We start from the raw sequence: 6,111 nt of genomic DNA on the forward strand, positions 1-6,111 counted from the left end.
TTTTCACATCTGCATCCGGATGTTGTTGGATTTGTAAAGCTTGGGATTTTTATAATATATTATTTATACCATAATATATAAATATTTTACCACACACACTACTTCTTACAACACACACACACACAATATCTTGGTTGGAGTCAGGGACGTGGAGGACCTTCAGGAGTTGAGAAGGAGGCTTATGGAGAAGTAGGGCCTCAAACTCACAATAGAAAATAGCAGTGATGGTTCCCTCCCTTTTCTGAGATGGTGAAGGAGTCATCCTCCTGCCGGCACTCAGCCAGAAAACAAGACCTAGAGTCCCCATGACTGGCACACTGTTCCAGTAAGTGTCACCAGTCAGTTATCACACTCGGGCTTTGGTCTTCTGGTCAAATCCCCATGAAAAACATATGAAAAACCTATCTTGCTTATTAAATTCTTGGTGTGGCATAAAATTATTTTTTACCTCCCAGAAATAAGATTCATATTATACCATAATGGGAAATTGGTTAACAAAAAGTTTTTGTTATATATATTTCTTCTTGTTATGAATGAATATAATCTGTATTTCTGTGAGAAACGGATATTTATGGAGATGCAACCACTTACACTACCAACAATAATGGTTCCCTAAAGTTATCAGGGCTTTAAAAATAAGGGAAAATGTGGCATAAAAAAAAATAAAAAACTTCGAAAACCTGACCTGACCTAACGTGATAGTTGACGTACTTCAAGCGTCATTAGTGAAGATGGAATTATGTTTGAGTAATACTTGAGGACAATGGTTAACCAAAGGGATGGTATAACAGTGGCATCACATTTTTTAATAGGTTTTTGGTTGAATGCAATCAGTATTCAGGCTCTTTTTTTGTCGCAAAATCAGTGAAACGTTCCTTACCCTAACGTAACCTTGCCTTTACCTAACCTAACCTTGCCTTACCTAACTTAATCTTTACCTAACCTAACCATTTGGAGAGATAATCAAAGGTTAAAATGCATAATAGTGTCACCCTAAGTTACGTTTATTTACCATCAACAGATTTATAGATACGTTGGAGAAATTATTATAAAAAGTTTGTTATCTCTGTAAATGTATTTTTTAAAAAGAAATTGAAATTTTTCTAGAGAACTTAATTGTTTGTCATGTGCTTTCTTTGGTTTGGTTAGGTTAGGTTAGGTTAGGTAGGGTAATGTTAGGTTACATTAGATAAGGTAAGGTTTAGGTTAGGTTAGGTTTTGTTAGGGTAAAATACATTTCGTTAATTTTACAGCAACAAACCACTACTGAATGTATCGGATAAAAAACCTATAACATTAATTCTTTTTCTAAAAAAATTGCTGTACTACTGTTAATTTTTACCCCGTTATTTATTAGGTTTGATAAACTTTTATTGGGTGAGGTATTATTTAACTCTGAGGTCATGGGTCCGTGTTTGGTACTTGGCAGAATAGCTTGTTATAACTTGGTCCTAGCCATACCAAGAAGGAACAGTTTAGGTAAGAATGTTCACATGACCTCGTATTTGGATTTCATTACTGAAGGATATTTACAGCTATACCACATTAATAAGGTCTATCTGCAAGTTTACTCAGTCATAAAAAATATTTGTTCCATAAATGTGGACAATATAAATCTTCTATTTTGGTACAAATTACTTGATAAGTTGTAAGAAGACAAAAGGTGAGTCTCTTCCATTCAGCGAGAAATAGGAACACTCAAGCCTCTTCTTCTCGTCAAAAAAATAATAATAATAATAATTTACTAAAAAGACACAATGTAATATCGCATTTTAGTATGTTGGTATACAAAACATTTTTTTCATTATTCTATGATAACAAGTCTAACAAGTAATATTACAACAGATATTATTAGTTTTTGTTACGCAATCGGGAAATAGAGACTCACTATATCCGAGTTGACTGTGTTACAGCACCTAAGGAGGTCCTGAAAGTTACGGCCTCAAATACAGACTCGCTTACAGAGTCCACTGAAAAATATTTGTTTTGAGTAGACCGATCGGTGACTGTAACTCCAGGTACAGGGTAAACAAAGAGATACAGTCCTGTAAATGGTTTCAAGTATGCGACCCCTGTATTGTACTGTACTGGAACTGTACTATACTGTACTGCACTGTACTGTACTGGAACTGTATTGTACTGTACTGTATTATACTGTACTGTACTGGAACTGTATTGTACTATATTGGAACTGTACTATACTGTACTATACAAATTCGTTCATAGCATATCAAAAACCATCGAAATAACATTCTTAATTTCGATTTCATATAGTAGCAACAAGTGAAGTTTTACCGAACCCAGAAACTATATCTAACCTTTCTGGTGGGGGTTAAATTCCCAAGATTCCCCAGATGACCAAAACCAAAATAATACCCAAATCATAACCCATCTTGGTCAGCTATTCTTGGTTAAGTTCACTGTTCACAATTATTGTTTATACACCTAAAGTGTTTAAGTAGTCAGTGAAAGGTGTTACTACTGTATGTGATATCGCCAGTAGTGGAGATGACGGGGGGGATTCTACTAATGTCTCATGGATTGCATTTTGGGTCACCCCTTGTAGTCGTATATGGATTCGAGCACAATACTCATGGTACACAGGTCTATGTACACCGTATACCTACACTGTCCACCGGTACACAGGTCCATGTACACCGTATACCTACACTGTCCACCGGTACACAGGTCCATGTACACTGTATACCTACACTGTCTCCCGGTACACAGGTCCATGTACACCCTATACCTACACTGTCTCCCGGTACACAGGACCATGTACACCCTATACCTACACTCCCCGGTACACAGGTCCATGTACACCGTATACCTACACTCTCCCGGTACACAGGTCCATGTACACCCTATACCTACACTGTCCCAGTACACAGGTCCATGTGCACCTATGCCTACTCTCCCGGTACACAGGTCCATGTACACCTATACCTACACTCTCCAGTACACAGGTCCATGTACCTCACTGTCTCCCGGTACACAGGTCCATGTGCACCTTATACCTACACTCTCCCAGTACACCCTATACCTACACTGTCTCCCCGGTACACAGGTCATGTACACCCTATACCTACACTGTCTCCCGGTACACAGGTCCATGTACACCCTATACCTACACTCCACCGGTACACACTGTAGGGAAGCTTCACACGTGTTGCCTTCAATATGTAAACACAAAACTTTCATAAGTAAATTAAATAATATCATTCACTATTTATATATTTCTTTTAAATTATGATATCAAATATTTTATACTTATATATTAACCAAAGATATTAAAATAAAATAAATGTCATTGATATAATACTTTATGAATGACTGCCACTCAACCCCCCCCCCCCAGGAGGAGGCACCAGCTCAGCCAAGGGGACGAGCCGTGTGAACAATGACATTTTTAACCACACCCTGCAAAATACAGTGTACTTAGCAAATGCTGTAGCTTCTGAGAATGTGGGGGGGAGCGGGTTTATTACTAAGAGCAGAGACGTTACCGAGAACAAATTCTGGCTTGAATGTCATGTACACTAATACTGACACGTTCCTTGATAAGAGGGAGGAGTTTGAAACACTACTGAGAGTACACCAACCAGATATTGTAGGAGCTGTAGAACTGTTGTACAAGAACAGGAGAATTGACCCAGAGGAATGTGAGTTCAGTATTGCTGGATATGACTCATTTACGAACCTAACTCAAGAATCCTGCAGGAGGGGTGTGGTTATCTGTGCTAGGCAAGACCTTAGAGCCAGCCAGGCGAGGGTACAGGGAGAGGATGTTTTTGAAGAGTCCAAGTGGTGTAAAATTAAATTAAAGGGAGGGGACCTACTTATTGTCGGGTGTATCAACAGATCCCGAACTGTGGCCCACTAAATCAAAGGAACTTAAGAACCTTAATAAACAATGCGGCGATGCTCAACCCCAGCCACCTCCTTATCATGGGGGACTTTAACTATGGCGACATCGACTGGAGAAACGAGTCCACCCCGAATGACTTGAATAATCCTGCTACTCTTTTTGTAGAAACTCTGAGAGATAATTTTCTGTTCCAACATGTGAGAGACCCGACACATTACAGAGGGGAGCAAACACCCAAGCCACTTGACCTCATCATAACAAACGAGGAGGGTATGGTGGCCAAACTGGAACACCTTGCCCCAGTTGGCACCAGTCACCATACAGTGTTGTCATTCAGATTTAACTGTTACCTAGTTCAAGATAAGGCCAGGCCAAGGTGCAAATATTACAAGGGAAATTACAATGGGATGAGGGAAGAGATGAGGGGTATCAACTGGCCTGACTTATTAAGGTACAAGAACGCAGACACTACGCTGAATATCATAACTAGTAAAATGACCCATTTGATCGATAAATATATACCCAAGACCAAACCCAGTGCTTCTAGGAATACGAGGGGATCCCTACACATGAACCATGCGGCGGTCGACAAAATTAAGAAGAAAACCCAGAAATTCAAGACGTGGGTTGGGTCAAACGATGAGCAAGACAGGAGGATGTATGCAAGAGCCAGAAACCAAGCAAAGATAGAGTGTAGGAGGGCTGAAAAGGAGTTCCAAAGGCTGGTTGCACGCGAGGTCAAGTCAAACCCAAAGGCGTTTTACCGCTATGCAAAGTCGAAATTGAAAACGCGAGTAGGAGTATCAGACCTGAGGCTTGAAGATGGTAGTTACGCAGATTCTGACCAGGATAAAGCTGAGGCATTGAACAGCTTCTTTTCCTCAGTGTTCACAAGAGAGGATGCAACTAACCTTCCTGCGTTTGAGGACAGACGGTTCGACACAACACTGACCCACATTGTGTTCACAGAAGAGGGTATTAGAAATAAACTGTCCAGGCTAAAGGTCCATAAGAGTCCTGGACCTGACATGGTGCATCCTAGAGTGCTAAGGGAGCTGTGCAACGAGCTTGCAGAGCCCCTGAAGATTCTGTTTTGTAAATGCCTGGATGAACAAATGGTCCCCAGTGAATGGAAAGTGGCTTATGTGAGTCCTATCTTCAAGAAGGGCGATAGGCACTCCACGAACAACTATAGACCGGTGAGCCTGACCAGCATAATATGTAAAGTACTTGAGAGTATTATCAGAGATGCAGCGATGGAACATCTACTACGAAACAACCTTGTAAAAGATTGCCAACACGGTTTTATGCCGGGGCGCTCTTGCTTGACACAATTGCTCAAGGTATTGGATATTTGGACCCATATTCTAGAACGGGGTGGTAATATCGACAATATTTACCTAGATTTTGCCAAGGCTTTCGACAGTGTACCCCACGAAAGGCTGAAAATCAAACTGGAAGGGTACGGAATTCGGGGAAATGTCCTAGCGTGGATAGAAGACTTTCTACATGACCGCAAGCAATGTGTGGTGATTAATGGCACGAAATCGTCATCTGTACCTGTAACAAGTGGGGTACCGCAGGGTAGTGTATTGGGCCCGCTGTTGTTTGTTTGTTTCATAAATGATATGCCTGACGTTGTACACTCCTCCATACAAATGTTTGCCGATGACGCCAAGTTATTTCGGGAAATTAAGAACCAAGCGGACTGTGAAGAGCTGCAGAAGGACCTCTGTGGGCTCCAGGAATGGTCGAAGGAATGGCTGCTGAGATTCAATGTCACGAAGTGTAAGAGGATGCACCTGGGGCGTACCAACGGTAAGGAGGCGTACCATATGTCCCAACGGGATGAAGAAAATGTACTAGTTGAGACTGTGTGTGAGAAGGACCTAGGTGTGTATGTTGACAATGAGCTGAAGTTCTCGGGCCATTGTGAGAAGAAGGTAAATCAGGCAAATAAATTATTGGGTCTTATAAGAAGGTCGTTCAGATATCTAGACGGTCCGTCCCTCGTGACGATCTTCAGGAGTGAAGTGCTTCCCCATCTGGAGTACTGTCACCCCATCTGGGCCCCGAGATATGCTAGGGACTGTCAGTTGGTTGAAAATGTTCAAAGGAGGGCCACCAAACTGGTGCCTGCACTTCGGCACCTCAGCTACCCTGAGAGATTGGAGCGCCTGAACTTGCCTAGCTTATACTACAGACGGGCAAGGGGGGACCTAGTTGAGGTTTATAAGCATCTC

At 41.4% G+C, this 6,111-nt stretch overlaps 1 protein-coding gene across 2 annotated transcripts in view; it reads right to left on the bottom strand.

Moving 5' to 3' along the window:
* LOC121875511 (DNA-directed RNA polymerase I subunit RPA1-like) overlaps positions 1-3,173 on the bottom strand; it is a 44,213-nt gene extending 41,040 nt beyond the window's left edge. The window contains exon 1 of one of the 2 annotated variants that reach the window (XM_042380077.1): positions 3,132-3,173. The gene's annotated coding sequence lies outside the window, so the exon portion shown is untranslated. The other variant, XM_042380078.1, reaches the window with a different exon arrangement.
* Between the last annotated feature and the right edge of the window lie 2,938 nt (positions 3,174-6,111).

This window comes from Homarus americanus, unplaced genomic scaffold, assembly GCF_018991925.1.
Source record: "Homarus americanus isolate GMGI-L3 unplaced genomic scaffold, GMGI_Hamer_2.0 scaffold28257, whole genome shotgun sequence".
Classification (NCBI taxonomy): domain Eukaryota; kingdom Metazoa; phylum Arthropoda; class Malacostraca; order Decapoda; family Nephropidae; genus Homarus; species Homarus americanus.